Source organism: Cynocephalus volans, chromosome Y (genome assembly GCF_027409185.1).
Source record: "Cynocephalus volans isolate mCynVol1 chromosome Y, mCynVol1.pri, whole genome shotgun sequence".
Lineage (NCBI taxonomy): Eukaryota > Metazoa > Chordata > Mammalia > Dermoptera > Cynocephalidae > Cynocephalus > Cynocephalus volans.
The window spans coordinates 7,918,284-7,938,574 of record NC_084479.1 but is presented as its reverse complement, the minus strand read 5'-3'; the positions used below and the strand labels follow the sequence as shown (position 1 = coordinate 7,938,574).

General features: G+C 42.1%; 1 pseudogene; it reads right to left on the bottom strand.

The window, feature by feature from the left end:
* The window catches only part of LOC134368971 (small ribosomal subunit protein eS4-like), a 33,210-nt pseudogene extending 23,921 nt beyond the window's left edge, over positions 1-9,289 (bottom strand).
* Between the last annotated feature and the right edge of the window lie 11,002 nt (positions 9,290-20,291).

Genomic DNA, 20,291 nt, shown 5'->3' with positions numbered 1-20,291 from the left:
ATATCTACCAGCAGGAGCTTTTCAGAATGCCTCACACTGAGTACTTGTGTCAGTCCAGCAGTTACCCAAGTCCCATCTGATATTCCACAAGTGATTTTTAGGAGCTTTGAAGGGTATGCCACATAACCTCAAACAAACATAACCCATTTGTGTTTAACAAAGCCCATCCTATATAAGTCAGATTCCCCCCCTGAGTGTCCCTGCACTTAGAAGTGACAAAGCAGGGTTTCCTTTCAGCTCTGCAGGGAGAAAAAAAGCTTACAGAAATTTAAGTTACTGCAAACTCCACTCTCCCTTCAATTGAGCACAAACTCCTCTGAAGTCTCAGGACAGGATTTTGGGTCAATGTGAAAATGATAAGGACAAGGGGTGAGTCAGCTGAGTGACAGAATACCTCCTAAAAGTACACAGTAAATGGACTCCAGGAGCAACCCGCCTTCTTCCTCTACAGATCCTCCACTCTCTCGCCACTATCTTTAGGCTCTCTGGACTGACTGAGGTTTGCCAGCTTGCTTCCAGCATTGCTCTGATCTGCACAGGATGTGGGGAAAGAAGGCTATGGTAAGCAAAGCAACCGGAGCTTGAGCTGTCCCTACTATGAGACAGCCCCAGCCTCAAATACTGTCCCCTCAGCTTTGGAGGTGTGAATTAGGAATTTTTACAGCACACTCCTGCACCTGACAGTCTCAATGAGAGCACACAATGAGAAAAATCAGCATAAAGGACTTGGCAAAGAAGATAAATGTCAGCTAATATTATTTCCACGGCCATAGCTCCAACACTGTGCAAGGCATTACAGAGGCGTGAGTGTGTTTAATACCACCCAGCACCCCAGGTAGGCAACAATGACCACCCAGTTAGTTAGGCCTTACTAACTCAACCAGTTAAGGTAAATCTGGGAGTAAATGGACAGAGGAAACAATTTTTTCCTGTACCCCCTGGAGGCTCCAGGACCAAACCATAGGAAACAGAGCAGCTCATGACCTGGATCCAGCAACAGTGTTCTTGGAAACAATTTGTCTACCCTCTCCCACCCCTATTTAGAAGAGCAGCCTACACTTTACTTTTAAACAATCTTATCCAGTCTTGAGTACCTCTCCCGCTCTCCTCCCATCTCTGCAGTCCCTGTGTTTCACAGTGCCTCACTGCTTCCATACACTGATCACTTACAAATGCAGTGTTATTCTGACAAACGCAGTGCTACTAGTGGGCATTCTCAATCTAAAACAGCTCCACACAGTTACTGAGTGTTCCTCTTTTCTATTACTGCCCCCGACTCAGAATAAAACCTGGCCCTCCCTACCTCTGCCCCTCCAACTCTTTCTGAAGCTCTTTTTGCTCTCTGAATGAATTCTATCACCCAACTGTCTTGCACACTTTCTGGATGTGACATCCTGAACCTTCTTGGGAGACTCTAAAATGTCTTCAGAGAAAGCTAATCCTGACCTCTTTCCACCCTGGCTCATCAGCTCCATATATCCCAGGCTAGACAGATCCAAGCAGACTCTACTGCCATGCACTTATGGGATGGCTGTCCACACCTCAGCCCTACCTCTCAGAAGAGAGACTGCAAAAACAAAATAAAACTAACAAAAAAACTTTATTCCCCCACATCCTTTGCACATCCTCTCACTAACCAACCTTTTCTATATGGACAGCACTACCACTATCTCTTTCTTTCTCCACCACAGCATCAGACATGAAGGCTTGGACACAAAGGTCATTTGCCCATAACCGCCTAACAGTCACTGTTACCCATTACACACGAAACTCCCTCTGGAAAATGCATCACCTATCTCCTTAAAACTGCTTCCAGTTCTAAATGGCCTCCCATCACCCTGTGAGAAGGTCTACACTGGAACCATTAACTCAAGCCCCACGATGCACGGTAGTCCTTGAAACATCCACAGAATCACTCAACTGTGAAACACGGAGAATGCTAGGTAACTAAACATCAAATGAGTGAAACGCCAGTAAGCTCTCTCACCACAGTAACCGATAAGATTTCTGGATGTAATCTTTATGCAGAATCAAATGACCAGGTTTGCTGTGCGTTCAAGACCAGGCCCATGGCCAGCAAAATCTTTTAACAGTACACCTTTATTAGGAGGAGCGTGCCTACAAAAACCAGCCTAAGCCGGCTTTCATCAAGTCAACCTCAAGCCACTTTTCTTGCCCACCAAACTGTAATGTGACCAAAATAGCTCAGGATTTAGATCTTGGGTCTTCACATTTACGAGAGGCCCAACCTGCCAAGATTCGGTCAACACAAGGATCCTGTTTCGTGGGGAAAACAGAAAAAGACGGGAAGGAACAGGACGGCACAGGACCTCCTGTTGAGCTAAACAGCCTGCCACGGGGGTAAACTCAACATCTGCAGAAAACCACTTAACCAGTTGGCCCACATTTTAAAGAGATAATATCCTCACCTTCTCTCCTTCCACCCCCCACTCCCTCTAAAACTTTAGAACTCTCTAAAGTCACAACTGGCCAGTACAAAAGGCACAACAACCACTGCCAACTGGAGATTGTTCTCTGTTCACTCCTTGGCTCCTACCATGGGGCTCAGCCTCTGAATAGTGGGGGAAGGCTCCAGATCAGGCATAGGGGTTTGGACGACACCCTGCACCCAGGCAGACTCAAGGCCTCAAAAGATCAAGGATAGTACTGGATGAACAGAAGAGAACATGAGCTGGAAGGTACAAAACCGAATGCATGTCAAATGTCTGAGACAAATGGAGGAGAGGGCTGGGAGTTGGGGAAATAAAAGGTAACTTAACCTAGGTATATATAAAACAAGGATATTCAAGCAAAAATCTCAGGCAAGAAAGACTCCAGAAGATGTCCATTTCTCCTCACTCCCAGCACAAGTAAATTTGGAAGAATAAAAGACTTTATTCTTACTCTCGAGGGTCACCCTGCCAAAATAAAACCTCAACTCTGCAACCTGTCTGCTCAGAAATCTTGACAGTGAAGACATCTGACCTGTAATCACATCACCATGTCCAACATGCCTTCCCTATCTACAAGCCCTGTAGCCTTTTCATCCAGTCCAGTCAATGTCTCTAAACTGTTTTCTCCTCTCTGACCTTTCTGCTGCTTTCCAGGTGCAGACCTTCAACATCTCTGCTCAGCTCCACTGCCTACAGCCCCTTCAATCGGCCATTCAGTCAACCTTCCTTCCTCTCCCCATCACCAATCCAAATTTGTACTACCACAGTAATCTTCCCAAAATGTAAATCCAACAGGATAACTGGTATACGAAGCCTTTGCTTACTACGCCTGAGGCATTTGAGACAGACAGACAGACTGGGAAAGAATACTGAAGTCTTACACCAAGCACATGGCTAGGCAACCTCACAAGCCTGACCCACATCCCTTCAACACCACCCTTCAACATCTGGCCTGTGAGGGACAGGTTCCCCTACCCCCATTCCTTGTGCACCCACCGTTGTACCTATCCCCACCCACATTTTTATCACCAGAGCCCCTTCCAAATACCGTCCTGGTCGTGCTAGAGACTCCTTTTGTGCACACACTGTGAGCATTCTTCCTGTCTTGAACACCTTTTCTGTAATGCCTCCACCTTCACTGCCAGGTGAGGGCCTTTCTTGTTCTCCAAAATGCATCTTATACCCCACAGCCTGAGGAACTCTTCTCTGTAAGTTCCCACTGCCCTTTGTATGCTGCTTACACAAGTAAACTCAAAACTTTTGCCCACTGACCTCCCTCAGAAACAAACCTAACTGCCCAGGTTCCATCTTTTCTGGAACTTAACTTCAGCAACCTGTCCCCTCCTCCTGCCTCTTCCTCCTTGCCTACCAGAAAGCATTCTCTACACTCATGATCTCCATCACCTCCTTTTGCACCAACCTCCAATTCTCTAAAACGAATGAGCAAACATAGCCCCTTATGTGGTTCACTACCAAAAGAAACTACCTGGTTCACCAAGCTACCTCTTTCTAGTCGCTGCCCTATCTCTTCTTCTCTGGGGAGAACTGCCACCTTAAAACGTTGAGTTTTCTTAATGTTCAAGAATTGTGATCTTGAACACTTTTACATCTTTCCTTTTGGTTAGATACTCTCTGAGTTCACCTTTTTCATCTCTTTAGCCAGCATTTTGTACTTTCCAGTGAACTGAATCTGCACTGTCTAGACCCACTGTTCAAGAACCCTATGCACTAGGAAAGCTCCCTCTCCCCATGCACACCCATCACTGAACACAAACCCATGATGATTCTGTGCCAATTATTCACACACAGCCTCTACAATAGTCCCTTTCAGCACTGCTTCAGTCACCTATTCCAATGACCAGATACTTCTTTCTAACTGCCTATCTGCCTGAAAGACCCACCAAAACAAGCTGAACCCAAAACATAAAGGCATCATCCTCCCACTGCTCTCTCAAGCATCCATGTGGTTCAAGATCTGTAATTACCACCTCACCTCACCACCAAATACTCAAGCATCCTGTCCTCCATTTGCTTCCACCAACTTCAGCAACATTCCCTTTGTAATCAAAACTCCTTGCCTTGTTTGCTTGCTATTTCTGCCTCCCACCCCCCATTCCCAATGGGAACAAGTACTGCCTTAGGCTCATCATGTGCTCTTCCAAATTTTCTCCTTTTCTCCCATCTGCTGTACCCACAATCCCAGAAAGACCTGATCTCCTAGTCTCAGATCAAATGACTTCCACTTCCTTGGTCTTCAATTCATACAGAGTTGTAACAGTGGAAAGTTGTGTCTTGAAACAATCAGGCTTAGTTTTTGCAAGACCCCCAAAATACCCCTTTCTGGCTTTTCTTTCTCTCTTTTGATAGTTTGTTTGGATGTTCTGCCTCCTCCATTAAGCTATGTGATCTGGTGGACTAACACTGTATATGAGAAAGCTTCCTGGTGTGCCCCTGATACCCTTGAGGTCCCAGGAGCCTGCAATTCTTGCTCTGCAGTTTCCTTGCCCTTGAACCCTTGGCTGAAGCTAAGCTGGGTGGGGGTAGTGACAGGGAATGCTCGCTTGCCATCTGCCCAAAGAAACAACCAGATAACAAATAAGCCCCCATCATCACCTCCCCAAATCTCTCAGTGTTGGTGTAAGTTAAGATCTCAAACTGGCACTTCTGCTACTCTTTGATACTCTTCTGGACACAAGAGTATCAAAGAGTAGCAGCTGGCCAACTCGGTAGGGCTGGTGGGTAAACACAACACTCCAAAGTCTCCTTCTCCCTTGTCATCTCTCCCCTTTTAGAAGTTCACAGGGACTTCCAATCTGTGTTGTCTTTTAAGATCCACACTCTGGGGCTGGCCGGTTATCTTACACTGTGGTGCTGACAACTCCAGGATCCTGGGTTCCACCCCTGTAGAGGCCAGCCACACACCCCCAACCAACCCCCCACCAAAAAAAGAAGGCAAAAAAAAAAAAAGATACATGCTCTTTATAGAAGCAGAACACCAGTCATCAGAGTTGAGACTCCCCTTGTATGGGCATAACCTTTTAGCTTTTAGGCCCAACATCCCAGGCAATGGAACACATCTGAAACAAACTGTCTCCTCATGTGAGCCATCCACAAAAACAGATCCTGCTTGGAGGGATGCTACCAAGACAGTTAAAAACAATGAACCAACCAACCAACCAATCGAGCGATTACCTAGATATGAAAATAATATTTGCAAAGTCCTCTACAGACTCTGCTATGTTTTGAGTTGAAATCTGGTCCCCCTATGTAGCGGTGTTGGGAGGTCAGGCCTTTAAAAGGTGATTAGGTCACTAAGACGGAGCAGTGGCACTCTCAAGGGATGGGGTTAATTTCTCTCAGGATGGGGTTAATTTCTCTCAGGAGTGTGTGAGTTCCCACCAGAGTGGGTAATTACAAGTGAGGCTGTCTTTCCTGTTCTGCTCCTGCTTCTCCTCCTGCTTCTCAGTTATGATACAGTGCGGGGCCCTCATCACGGGCCAACCAGATGGGGCCACAGGATCTTGAACTTCCCAGGCAGGCTCCAGAGCCAACAGCCAACATTAACCTCTTTCCTTTATAAATGACCCAGTCTCAGACATTCTGTCATAGCAACAGAAGGCAGTTTAAGGCAGACTCCAAAGTGTTTTTCCCAAAGAAATGAGCTGCTGAGATAAAGGCAAGGCAAATCAGTCGAATAAAGTGGAAGTAATTACTGATGGGATATATTCAAATTCACCGACAGAATGCACATCATATGCAGGTGGTATTCGGTACTGTTAAGGTGATGGAATTATGTGTGAGATGAGAAGGGATAAGTCACCCCAATACCTTAATCCTAGGGAAAAGAGGAAAGTATGACTCAGGGGCAATCCGGGTTCCCACACAGGTGTTCCGTACACAGAAGAAAGAAAGTTGATATCTACACAGAAGGAAAAGTCCCTTGAAAGTTTCCTCTGAAGGCACTGACTTTGGCTGTTCGGTGTGCAGGGGGGAGTTTGGTGGGGGCTGAGACAGGAAATCAGGGATTTTCTACATCTGGTGACCACCAGACAGCACTGCTACTAACACTCACTAAAACCTTATGATAATCTGGGAACAAAGCATATTATCACCATTTACAGAGAACACAGGAGGCTCAAGAACACTCCTATACTTTTGCCTATGGTAACATAATTAATGAATGGTGGAGTCAAGATGTCTACTCAGGCCTTCATGATTCCAAGACCACACATATCCTTCTCCTATACAGAAACAGCTTGTTCCTCAGAGAGTGAGTTACTAGATTAGTGCTCTGTCCAGAAGCAGCTTCCTGTGGAAAAGTCATCATCTTATACCAGTTTCAGTAGGCTTCTATGCCTACCAACAAGCACAGGTAGAAAAGATTCCTGGAATCTGGCCTAAATTCCCTCTGACAATCTTAGTAGTAGATTCATCCATCTGAAAAGTGCCAAGTGCACCTGACTTACCTTTGCCTCTTCTGCTGTGAAACGGTGGACAGCGTTAAGGGCCATTGGTGTCGTAGACCACAAGGAAATGCTTACCTGTCTTCTCGATGCTGATGACATCTGATCACAAACAGGTATAATGGACATTATTAATCCAAAGATACTTCTTTTGCCTAGGCAGCAGGACTAGGCTATGCCAGGGCTGAATGTGAGAAAATTTTACTAGGTTGGGAGTCCCCAACACTGGATGGGGGGCCTTGAATGATACCAGCCAACCCTCCGGACCTGTCCTACTACAATGCTGTAAAAGGAAGCAACTATATTCATGGTTGCTTATGTAGAAGAGTACAATGGCTGTTTGAGACTGTACTCTGGGTTAACGCACTCAGGACAGCAAGCGGAATGTACATGAACACACCCGCACACACCAGGAAACCGAATGTGCAATCCTCGTATTTTCGCAGTGAAAGCTCAGCAGACTGCCCATACAGTGGCTTGAGCCTTTACTCCTCTATGCCCACACTCATCCAGGTCCTGCCTCTGGGATTGGGGTTTTGAGAAGGAAGGAGCCAAATGCAAAAAGATGGAAGGAAGACAGGATGGTTAGACCTTCCTGACTAAATAGCTGGATCCTGGAAAAAGTACTGGTCTCAGATCCCAGCACCTCTTTAGCCTCCACTGCCCTAGCTCTGTGGCCACTACTAGGCTAAAAAGCTATTTTTTTTAAAAAGTGCCGAACCTCTCACTATGGAAAGAAAGGGTGAACAAAGCACTAGGACAGGATTCCTCAGTGCCCTTCCTGACCAACCCTCTCAGCTCACCTTTTTCCCAGCAGAGTGTGAGCCTTCTCTCCCTCCTCTGCCCACCCCACTCACTTTGCCCCAAATGAATCTTTGGAGATCCGAGAATGCTTAACTCAGCACCAGACAGGGTGGGAAAACACAGCTGTAGCCCTGTTCACTGACAAAGATTCTCTCCTTGACCAAACTCTAGCCAGGCTCCTCACAGCCCTCATTTTGACTAGACTTCAACCTTGGTCTATGAAGACCTCAACAAATACTAACATAGTTTCTAACAGTTCAGGCTGAAGCAACTGAAGGCTCCCAAAAGAATTTACTACTTGTTCGAGTCAACACCTGAGGACAGGGTCTCTGCCTCCCAGCCTCTGTGGGAGGGAGAAGACTTTGATAACTGCCAGCTGGCAGACACAGCTGTCATAACAGCATTTGCAATGACAGCATTTGCAATTCTTCACTTGAGGCCCTGCTCTCCCCCACTCCCTCATTCTCCCCTTGCAAGGCCTGGGAGCTTCTGAACAAATCAAAGTTGAGTTCAATTCAGGCTAGACTCTCTTCCACATTGCACTAGTGCATTACTGAGGAAAATCTGTCCTCAGCCCTTTAACTGATGTCTGGCTTTGTGTGTCTTTGACATCATGTAATCCCTATGCCTTGCTCTTCTCTCAACCTGTTCCTTCTGCTACATTAAAACAGAATTCTTTCTTTACCCATGAACATAGCAGGGTATGTGATGTCCGTTCGAACCTTACTGTTGATTCTGATGAAGCACTGCATACTTGTTTTCTTTACCTCATCTCCAGTCAAGGCATAGTTGATCCTGAGGAAGATGATGAGGGGGAGACATTCCCTCAGCTTGTGGTGACCCACCAATGGATGACATGCCTGTAAAAGAAGACAAGGACAGACAACTTGATCTCTCAAGATCCACCCCTTACCCAGATTGAGCAGATGGCATGCCCTAGTTCAGCAGACGTTAAGTTGAACTTAACTTGTTGCGGAGGTGCAGGGGGTAGGTCGGGGGGAGAGGAATACAAAAGAGCAATTAATTAACCAATTTAGAGGTGTTTGTTCTGTTAGGAAGGTCCAGAGCCCTCAACCATGGAAATCCCACTTTGTGACACCTCTCCCCACAATCCGGCATCACAAACCACCTCTCTCTCCATTTTGCCCCACCTGACATACCACTGCCACTGCTACTGCCTCCCCAGACCTATCAAGTCTCCCTTCAACTCACCACCACATCCCACACATCTCGTTTGTGGTTTGCTATATCCACAGCCTTCTATGACAGATTCTAGCACTCCCTCACCATTCCAGTCTTCAAAGTTCCACACAAGCCCCCCCCAATGTTGCTAGACCACACCAGCAATACCCACTGTGCTTCTTTCTTCCTTTCTTGACTGCCTGCCAGCTTGACTATCACCAACTTCACACTACGCCTAGTCCTATACTCCCCCAGTCTCTGTGTTACACTACCCACGGAAAACTCGCAGTTACTCAACTTGGTCTGGAGCAGTGCCGTCTTAAACTTTACTCCCCAATGATCTCTTAAGCTCCAGATCATACAGAAATCCCTCTTAAAGGAGACCATTCTTAAGCTTCTTCTACAAAGTCCCTCCTCAACTTCCCCCCCCCCTTAAAAAGACTCAGTCATTAACCCCACTTTCCCACAATCACCGTAGGAAAAGGGAGAGAAGCCCACAAGACTGGGTGCTAGCCTCACATCAAGTCTTCTTAAAAAGGATGCCCTGCTCATCCAATTTAACAACTGAGAAAATAGGGGCCTGCCCAGAGCGGTCAGACACTACATGGCAGCAGTAGAGAGGTAGCATGTGAAGAAGATACAGACAGAGACAGGTCACAAATCCAAGACTCCAGACAATGGGTGCCTCAAGCTCTCTCAAAAACAAAAACAAAAACAGACAAGAAACACAGATTTCTACTACCTGGAGTTCGAACTGTGCCAAGAAGAGACCAAATAATCCATCAAATGAGTTGAGTTACTAAATCTCTCCTATGTGGACCCTCAGGGCTGGATGTCATGTTTTACAGACACCTCACATTTATTCCTGCTCAGAAAACCATTGGCATTTTAAGCATCTTGGTTCTCACAAAGCTCCTTCTTCACATCAGCTCCCTCCTCTCTGCCTCAGAGGGCCCAGCCTTTTGTTCGGCTTCAACCACTCACCAGTCTCTCCCAGTCTGACCACACCACCTAAGCTCAACTATGCCAGGCACAGTCTCTTCCTTGCAGGACCCTTGCCTCCCATGAAACCTCCAACTTCGTTGGTAGGAATCCATGCCCCTGGGCACACTGTCCTCATCTTGAAATCCTGCCCTTTCTAAAAGGTTCAGTTCAAGTGCCTGCAGGATTCCTCACCCAACTTCTTCGAACCCTTTGCTATTGAATCAGTAACTTGGGCTCGATGCAAAACTCAGTTACTTTATCCTTCAGAACAATTAATTTTAAATGCTGCTTAACTATTTAAGGGTAACTTTTAACCAATTAGTTTAATTATTTAAAGGTAACTTGATGTACTGTCATTTAAGTCTTTTCTCATGTAGAACTCAGCACACTTTGTTGACAACGCCCTTCCTCTGTTCCCAGCTCTGGGCCCAGGAAGTCCACTCTTAAGTGGGGAGCTCAAGAGGCAAAGGAGACCACCAGGCTGTGGCACCTTCGCCCCCTTTTGATGCTGTATTCAGCTCTACATTCATATGCGAGTTCAAACATGAAGGAATACAGAGGATCAGTCATTCAGGACAGGGACCGTACACCACGATTTGCAAAAGCCTCCCCCCAAATCCTCACCCACCCTAACAGGCAGACAGACCTTTTGGAAACATTATTCCCCCAAACACCTCCAGTGGTGCATTCCCTTACCTCTTTCTGTTCTTTTAAAAGAGGCTTTCCATTTCACCCTCTTTAAAACAGCAAACACTCCCAAGCCCCATTCCCTTCCCAATGCCTTGCTTTCATGGCCTCCTCCCAGTAAGCTTCTACAAGAGCTGGAGGAAGTCAGGTGAGGGGGAGTTTCATTTCAAGCCTTCCACCCCTAGGAAATTAAAAAAAAAAAAAAATTCCTTTCCTCATGTTCTAGAGGTTGAATCCCGGGGCTGAAATTACTTGGAATTATCAGTTTTCGCAGAGGGACAGACTCGTCCACGACTGCCAGTTATGCCACGGGACTTTCTTGTTCTGTCTTCCTCTCTTCAGGTCTACTGAGCTCAGGGAATGCAGTTTACACATTTAAAATTATCTTTCAGGTTGAGGGTTAGGGTCACCTTACCGACCAGCCACCAAGAGACAGAGACAGAGTGAGAAATTCTTTCCCCGACTCTCAAAATATTTAACGAAGATCTTGAACGAGTAGGACTTAGGGCCCTTTTTCTACCAAACCAATTGTGCGAAACAACCTACATGACATGTTGTAACTCACAAGTGGTGATTGCAAACCTGTGCTTTGTTTTTAAAACGTCATTCGTTGCTCTCGTCTTGCGCAGGGCACACAACTTTGTGAATGTACTAAAGTGCTCTGACTTGTACACTTCATAATGGTGAAATTTATGGCATATGAATTCTGTCAATTAAGAAATAAACCTTCGTTGTTCTGGATTAGATCCTCGTGATGGTTGCACAGCACTGTGAATGTAGTGAAACCTAGCAAATTATGCTCTTTCAAAGGGGAAGCTCTGTAGTATGTAAGTAATACTTACTCAGGTGAGTAAGAGTGTGTGTATTTAAAATCTATACTGTAGTATAACGGATATACAAACAAACAAACAAAAAAACACAACAAACAAAATTGCACATGCTTAATGTGTACTTTTTGATGAATTTGGACATATACATACATGCATGATACCATCACCACAAACAAGATAATACACATATCCATCACCTCCAAAAGTTTTCTTGTGTACTTGTGTTTTTTTCAATGTAATTTAATTTTCTTTTTAATGTCATAAGAACCCTTAGCATGAGTACTATCCGCTTTACAAATTTGTAAGCACACATAACTGCCTCAAGTTTTAATAATGCATTCACTTCTAGCTTTCAAGACAGCAGGGTTGAATACAATGTAGACTCTTGCCATCACACTGTTTGTAATGAAATGGTACAATTTGGCCCTTCTATTTCTGGATTCTGAGGCCAAGCCTAGACCCTTTTGGCTACTTCTTAGAGAGGTTCCTTTTTTTTTTTTTTTTTTTGTCTTTATTGTGACTGGTAAGGGGATCAACCCTTGGCTTGGTGCCTCCCGCACCGCGGTCAGCCAGTGAGCGCACCGGGCCATCCCTATATAGGATCCGAACCCACGGCGGGAGCACCTCTGCGCTCCCAAGCGCTGCACTCTCCCGAGTGCGCCATGGGGCCGGCCCAAGAGAGGTTCCTTTTCTTATTTCAGTTCTAGTGCTGTAGAGCTCCAGGAGGGCCATTAGCCTTAATTGGGGTGGTGCTTCCCACAATGCAGCAGCCAGCCAGGCCCACACCCACTTTCTACTTATTTCTCTTTCTAATTGTTATCCCAAAGTAAATTTTCTCTCCTCCAAATTGAACAGTACAGAATATGGCTTTCGGACGTAAACATTCCTTTCTGACTGGGTTGTTTTTCAGAAAACTCGTCGTCAAATACATGCATAGACTTGGGGAAATCTGAAATGTCAGAAAGGATTCAGATAAAAGTGAGTTTAAAAAGATATTTGTATGGTATCCTCTTGGTAACCAAAAGCATCTGCTCTGAATACATCAGCTAAGTTATAGTGCCTTGGGAGATCTGGGATAAGTCAGTAATCACCTCTGCCTGAGCTGGAAAACATTTTCTTAAGACTGTTTTACTTGGAAGCAGCCACAGTGATGCCTGAAAGCCATAAAGTAACCCAGAACACTTCTTATTACCCTCACCCTAGATCCCTGCATGTAGTATGTGATCTAGTAATACTCCCAAATCTATATCTCATGTACAGCCAACGAAAGCCCGAGGAAATGATGAGACAGGACTGTGTCTCTTTCTCTCCTTTGACACTTCCCCCTTCTTGTGATAATAAAATGCTAAGCTCTGTTGGCCCTCTTCAGAACACATTTTCAGGGTTACCTGATCTGTGTATCTCACTTGTTGCAATCATCATATTGGCTCAATAAATCCTTGCTATACGGACTTGGCCTCAGTTAATTTTTAGTCCAACATTTGAGCGATCATGAGCAAAGACTCCAAGGCAACTTCCCTGACTGTCCAGCATTTCCTCTTGGAGTTTGAGCTTCAGTACCTCAAAAAGAGAGGCCCATTCTGCCCTCCTACTCCAGGGACTTCGCTGGTACCAGAAGAGATGAGTTTCTTCTAGGTTTTTGGATCTCCCTCTTTTAGGCTGAGTTCAGACAACCTATTGAGCTATTTTTCCCCCCAACCCTGTCTGTTCCCTTTGGGAATGAGGGATTCTGTCTCTATCCATGGGAGTTTCAGATAAAGGCACTGCTCTCCCTGCGTGGTGAGAAATTCAATACTTATCAGCTGACTTCATTTTGGGGTAGGAGGTTGAGGAAAAGGGAAATCATGTTAGACCAATTTCTGCTACTAAGTGAGTGTATTGGGTCATGGTATTAAAAGAAATGGCTCCAGGATATTTCAGGTTTTCAGTGGAGTGAAAATTAAATAGCATGCTTTGAAGTAACAGCTGTTTCTTTTGCTGTGTAATTTTGCAAAACTTAAAAAAATAGGCCTGTATAACTCAAGGTGATCTCAAAATTATAATGGCCAAACACGGATTACTTAAAATAAATTGATTATGTCAAAAATATACATACACATGCTTTTTATAGAACTCTCACTTTAAATAACTGACTTATATCTGTGGAAAATTAAATTAGTAAATAAGCCTTAAACAGAGATTATATTTTAAAGAGTTAAAGGTTTTCTTTACTACCACCACAAAATTCCTTTACCTTAGGAAAGAAATAATTATAAAAATTAATTTAAGTTGATGTTTTAAAATTATGACTCTTAAACTTTTGGGTTACACTGTGTGTGTGTGTGTGTGTGTGTGTCTGTCTGTCTGTCTGTGTGTGTGTGTCTATGTGTGTGTCTGTGTGTGTGTGTGTGTGTCTGTGTGTGTGTGTGTGTGTGTGTGTGTGTGTGTGTGTGTGTGTGTGTGTGTGTGTGTGTGTGTGTGGCTGGCCTGTCTGGGGCAAGTCCAACAGTAGGCATTTGTGATCCTTTTACCCCCATAGTCAGCTTTTCATTTCCAGTTTATCTTGCCAATGGTTTTTGATGTTCCATCTATAGCGACACACAGGAATTATGTACAGATGATCAGCTAAGAAACAGAGAACCTAGAAACTCTGGTCAAATAAAAATGGGATTTACACCCATTTACAGACAGTAAAACTTCTAAACTTCCATCTTTAAAAAGTCATTAAAGGAGTCTAGATTGTAAAAGGGTGTAAAATTCTTAATTGTTTTAGATCTTCTATCATTTGTTCCTTAATCTGTAACCTAAAATTTAGTTTCTAATATTTTTAAAACTTTTTTTGTTTAATTTCTGTCCTAAGCTAAATAAGTTGGACCATTTATGGCTAGTGTACTGTGCATTGCCAGTTCTCTTTAAAAGCCAGTTCTCAGGTAATGGCAAAGCCTCTTCTTAGTCCCACTTTTAGGATACCTGAGTACATGAACTATGACAGAGGAAGTAATTTTCTTTCAAGTATCATCTAATATTATTCAAATACTTTTAGTTTTGTGTAATCTAAAATATAAAATATAATGAAAGAAAATGCATAAGACAACTAACTGGCTTATGAATCCAACTCTAAAAATTTCATTGATTAAGATGGCATAGAGGGCGGGCTGGTTAGCTCACTTGGGAGAGCATGGTGCTGATAACACCAAGGTCAGGGATTCAGATCCCTGCACCACTGGCCACAAAAGAAGAAAGAGAAAAAAAAAAAAAAAAAAAGGATGGCAAAGAGTATTCACTCTAGCCTCATTGAGAATTAGAGTAACGTCTAAAAGTAAGAAAGTTATCTCTCCTTTTGAACTTATAGTTTGGCAGACTCATAAACTGGGGTCTGAAACCATACCCTACATGCTATTTGACTTAATTCTCTGTAATCATGTTTAATACTTACAAACACTTATTTCTTCCCTACAGACCCTGAGATATAGTCACAAGGACCCAAAGGGACATGCAAAAAGTCTGCCACCTTTATTGGCCAAGAAATTTTGTCTACATAAAAGTGTTCCAAAGGAATGATGGGCTCTGACTGCATTAGGAGAGACCTTTCAAAAGCTGCTGATTACCCATACAGCTGTTACGCAAAGTAAAAGACCACCTGAACTACATCCACACTTCCCACTGCAGGAGGCCTGGATTATAGTTACCACAATGGACCTAAACCTTAAATTTCCTAGAATAACTGATATTTTAGAGTAACTTAACAAAAAAGAATGTACTCTAGCAAACTTACTATTATTTTTATAGAGTGCCCTGCTGTTTTATTCACAGAAGGGTTACTTCTTTTCCTTGAATGTTTACACTTTACTGGAAAACAAATATGTTATTTATTACATTACTTTTTCCATTTGTACTCTCAGAAATGGCTTTAATCATCTTATTTCTGAACAGCTTTAAATGGTACTCAGAATAAATAGATTAAAATAAAATGTGTTTATAAATCTAACAATCTCAGTATTGATAGAGTGAAAATGGGGTCACTCTTATTAGTAACTTTTGATAATGATGTTGTAAAAGCAACTAATATGCATCGAGGTTCTTAGACACCAAGTTTAACACAAAAAATGTTTGTTTACTAGTGATTGGAAGGATGATGTCACAAAAATGTTTTAAAATAAATGAACAAAAATTGTACAGATAGAAACTGCAGAAGACAGTTCTAATGTCACTCAATTAACTTCGAGAAGCAAGTTTTCTACAGTTCTCTTATGATCTAAATGTTTCCCCCCAAAATTTGTAGTCAAAGCCCTAACTCCCACTGTGGCCATGTTTGGATATGGGACCTCTAAGACAGTGATTAAGATTAAATGAGGTTCTAAGAGTGAGGCCTTGATCTGGTAAGATTAGTATCCTTATAAGAGTGACAACAGTGAGCTCTCTTTCTCTGAGCACACATATGGAGGAAAGGCCATATGAAAATATAGTGAGAAGGCAGCAATCTACAAGTGGGGAAACAGGCCCTCGCCACAAACGACCATGCTGGTGTCCTGATCTCAAACTTTCAGCGTCCAGAATTCTGGGAAAATAAACTTTTGTTGTTAAAGCCACTCAATTTATAGCATTTTGTTACTGCAGCCTGAAAAGACTAATACAAGTCCCCAAATAGATTTTAAAAGGTGGATACCTGCTATTCATGAAGATTTAGTTGACTATAATAGTAATTAGCTATTAATTTATACCCAGTGCCAAAAAAAAAAAAAAAAAAAAAAAAGCTTCATAGAATGAATTTGTCTTCAAGACTTAAATCAATTATAGCTAGGTATACTCAAAGCTGCAAATTCAACATATATCATTCAATGGGTTTCCCACAGCAACACAATGGGTCTCCTAAACCAATGGCTATGGTTGGTTGTTTTTTTCCTTTCATAGCTGATAAAACTTATGGGAAGATATAAAAAATTTCCAAAGGCCTAAATTGTCAAACAAAGGTGATGATACCTAGGTAACTGACTGAAACTCAACAGAAATATATTAGTCCTCACAAAAAATTCTTAATAAAACTTCTGATTATTAGGCTTCAGAGTTAGGTACTCCTCAGTCTTGAATGGAGGAAGACTTCATAAAGAAGTACCAAATAATTACATAACTTAATCATTTGAAAACATGCAAGCAATAAAGACATTATAACAATCTGTAAAATTAATTCATGATTAAGAAAAAATTTTGTGCACTGCTGAGCAAGAATCTGATTTAACATTCACCATTGGTATGACATATTCAACACTTATTGCCCCCTGAAAAATAACACACTAATTCTTTAAAAAATACAATAGTCATGTTATTAATCATAATTCTGATGATTGCTTTGCTTTGTATTTTATTATAAATATACTGAATATTTATATGGCAAAAATTCACCCAGAGAAGTATAAAAGCAACAATAGAGTTAACTAGAAATTTGCAGTGTTACCATTTTATTTATTTACTTTTTTGTTTGTTTGTGCAGCTGGCCAGTTAAGGGGAGCCTAACCCTTGACCTCAGTGTTATAACACCATGCTCTAACCAGTTGAGCTAAATGGCCAGCCTGTGTTACTGTTTTACATAACAAATTGATGATCAGTAGAGCAAACACGAATCAAGAAAGAAAAAAAAATTCCTGCTTCAAGAGTCCCTCCTCCCACTTTTTCTTTCAGAGGATTTCTTTAGAAAACTTGAGATTGTAAATTTTTCCTCTGCCTTTAAGATGTACGTAGATATTTTTAAAACCTAAAGAAGTCTCTTGTCAATTTTGCGACCCGACGGAAATGCATTTCTTGTGGACCTGAGAGCCATCTCTTTGAAATGTAATTATCAAGCAAGATAGAAGGCTTATCTCCCAATTCTGTAGGAATGTATCTTAAGTAGGTGCTTCACCTGAAAACTATTCTGTCTCGAGTTTATTTTCCTCTGGATAAAGCCAATTATCAAGCACAGATGCTAACTCTAATTACTGGTGAATTTAGAATGCCCGTTGTGTGACAAATTATACTATCAAGTCCTCTTATTTGAGAATCAGTTACTGTTTATCTTATGAACATCTGTGTAATGGCTGCTTGGCTGTGTGAAAGAATGAAATACATTTCTCTTTTTCTAATTTCTCTAGTGGACAGCATGCCCAAGGTCCTAGACAGGAGCCCAGGGCAGCCTCCTCCACCACCCGGAAGAAGGCAAGAAGCATACCCAGAACACCACTTCCACTCAGGAGACCCACCTCAGGACTGCCACAGCTTTGGATGCTGCAAAAGTGGTTCAAGATCATATCTGTAGCCACAGCTACTGTGCAGGTGGCCTGCCAGACATTCAACTGCATTGACACAAGGAGAGTCATCTGCAGAGATCAGAAAAAGAAAAGGACAACTCTCTCCTCAAAGCCCACTCCAGAGTAATAGAAGGAGCAACTACATCAACAGATGACCAGACATCAATGAAGATACACTAGAATTAAGAAAATTTAAAAAATAAATAAAATAAAATAAAATAAATGAAGCCACAAAAAGAAAGCAGTAATTCTTAAATAGCAGACCCTACAGAGCAGGAAAAATTTGAAATAATTTCCTGAAAAGGAATTCTAAACAACAATCTTAAGGAAGGAGATATGAGAAGACTCAGGCAACATAATCAAATGAGAAATAAAAAATCTAGGATATGAAAGAGGAAATTTACAAAGAGATTGATACCTTAAAAATGAATGTAGCACAACTTATGGAAGTGCAAGATTCACTCAAGGAAATAAAAAACACAACTGAGAGCTTAAGCAGCAGACTAGAGCACACAGAAGAAAGAATTTCTGATCTTGAAGACAGTCTGTTTGAAATAACCCAAGCAGACAAAAAGAAAAGAAAAAAGAATCTTAGAAAATGAAGAATCTCTAAGAGAACTAGCAGATGATGTTAAGTGCACAGACATTCAAATCATAAGTGTTCCAGAATGGGGGGAGAAAGGAAAAGGCAGACTTCTCTGAGAAGTCAAATTGGCAAAGCTCAAAGGCAAAGAGGGAATCTTAGAAGAACCAAAAGAAAAGTATCTAGTCATCTATAAGGAAGGTCCTACCACTTTATCAGTCCAGACTTCACAACAGAAACTGTACAGACCAGAAGAAAATGGGATGACCATATTCAAAACATTAAAAGAAAAAAGCTGACAGCCAAGAACACTATATGTGACAAGACTATCCTTCAGAAACAAGAGGAAAATAGTGTATTTTCAAGACAGACAAAAACTGCAGGATTTCACTACCACATAAACAGCTGTATGAGAAATCCTCAAGGAAGTCCTGCCTCTGGAACCAGAAAAACAATAAAAACTACCATGAATACACAAGACAGAGCAGAACCTACTGGTGGAATAAAACAATGAGAAAAAGAAAGAAAATAAATCTTACCATCACAAAAAAAAAACCCCATAATGACAATGTAATAATGCCCCTGCTTTATTTCTCATTTTAGTAATTTCAGTCTTCCCTCTTTATTTCTTGGTCAAGCCATGTAGACAAAGGTTTGCAATTTTTGCTGATCTTTTTAAAGACTCAGATTTGGGTTTGTTGATTTTGTCTATTGTTTTTTAATTCTGTATTTTATATTTTTCTGTTGTAATCTCGTTATTTCCTACTTATACTTCCTTTGGGTTTAGTTTGCTCATTTTTTTTTCCTTAAGGTAGAAGTTTGTATTACTGATTTCAGATTTTTCTTACTTTTAATATCATATTTACAAGTATAAATTTTCCTCTAACCCCTGCATGAGCCCTGCATCCTATAAATTTTGATATGTTGCACTTTGATTTTTATCTCCAAGTAAGTTCTAAGCCCCTTTCTGTTGTGATTTCATATAACCATATATTCCCTAAGGTTTGCCTCTTTATATTTGCAGATACCTCCATAGTTACAAAAAGGAGGACAGTACTAGCTGTCTAACTCTGGCACATGTTTTTCTTTTATTGTGCTCTTCCTCTCCTTAAGCCTTTGCTTGTTTGTTTGCCTGCACTAAGGTGACATTGAGCTCATTGACTTCTTGCTTCTACACTACTGTCTATTTCATAACATTTCTTCCTTCTATAGCCAGAGACAGCCAAGAAATTCCAATGAGAGGTAAAAGGCAAAGGTTTGTGACATATAAATAAATGAAATAAAGGGAGGCCCTGGGAAAGTGGGGAAGAGAACCAGCCGAGGATTGACCTAGTGGGGTAGGGGAGTTCTAATGAGAGATCATCGATCCTCGTCATTTTTATATTTTTCACAGATAGCAACAATATTCAGAAAGTCCACATTTCATCAGGCTAGTTTGGAGTGATTCTCTGCTCCCCTACACACAATGGGCCTGCTTGATCGCAAATCAAAGCTATGTGTTCCACCCTCTTCCATCATGGGAAGTCTTACCATGGTATTGGTTATGACCTTGCTGGCCCACTGACCTTCCTTGTCTTTTATTACAGACATCTACCTGCTAGCCCATAGCCTCTGATACCTTTAAATGAGTCACACTGGAGTCATACTCTCATCTTCCTGACATCATCTCCATCTTTCCCAAATAGCCAATTATCTCCATCAGCACTTCTTAGACCTAGTCTCAGGGATACAACTGTTACTACCCTCCTGACATTTTACCAGCTATGCTAAAGTAGGAGATAGGTAAAGACAAACTTCACCAGAATTCTATGAACTCTTTCAGAAAAAGCTCTCTCAGTCTTCCTCAAGCAAGCTACACTAACTTGGTATAGGTGGGGTTAAAGGGAGCATTATGACCTTGCAGGCAGAGGAGGAAATGTAGAGCATTTTGGAATTCAGAGTCCACTTTAAATATGGACATAAAATAGTTATAATAGTAAAAACAGGAAACAGAGTCAGGAACAGTTGATGGAAAAACTCTTGGCTCTCTAGATTCATTACAGGCC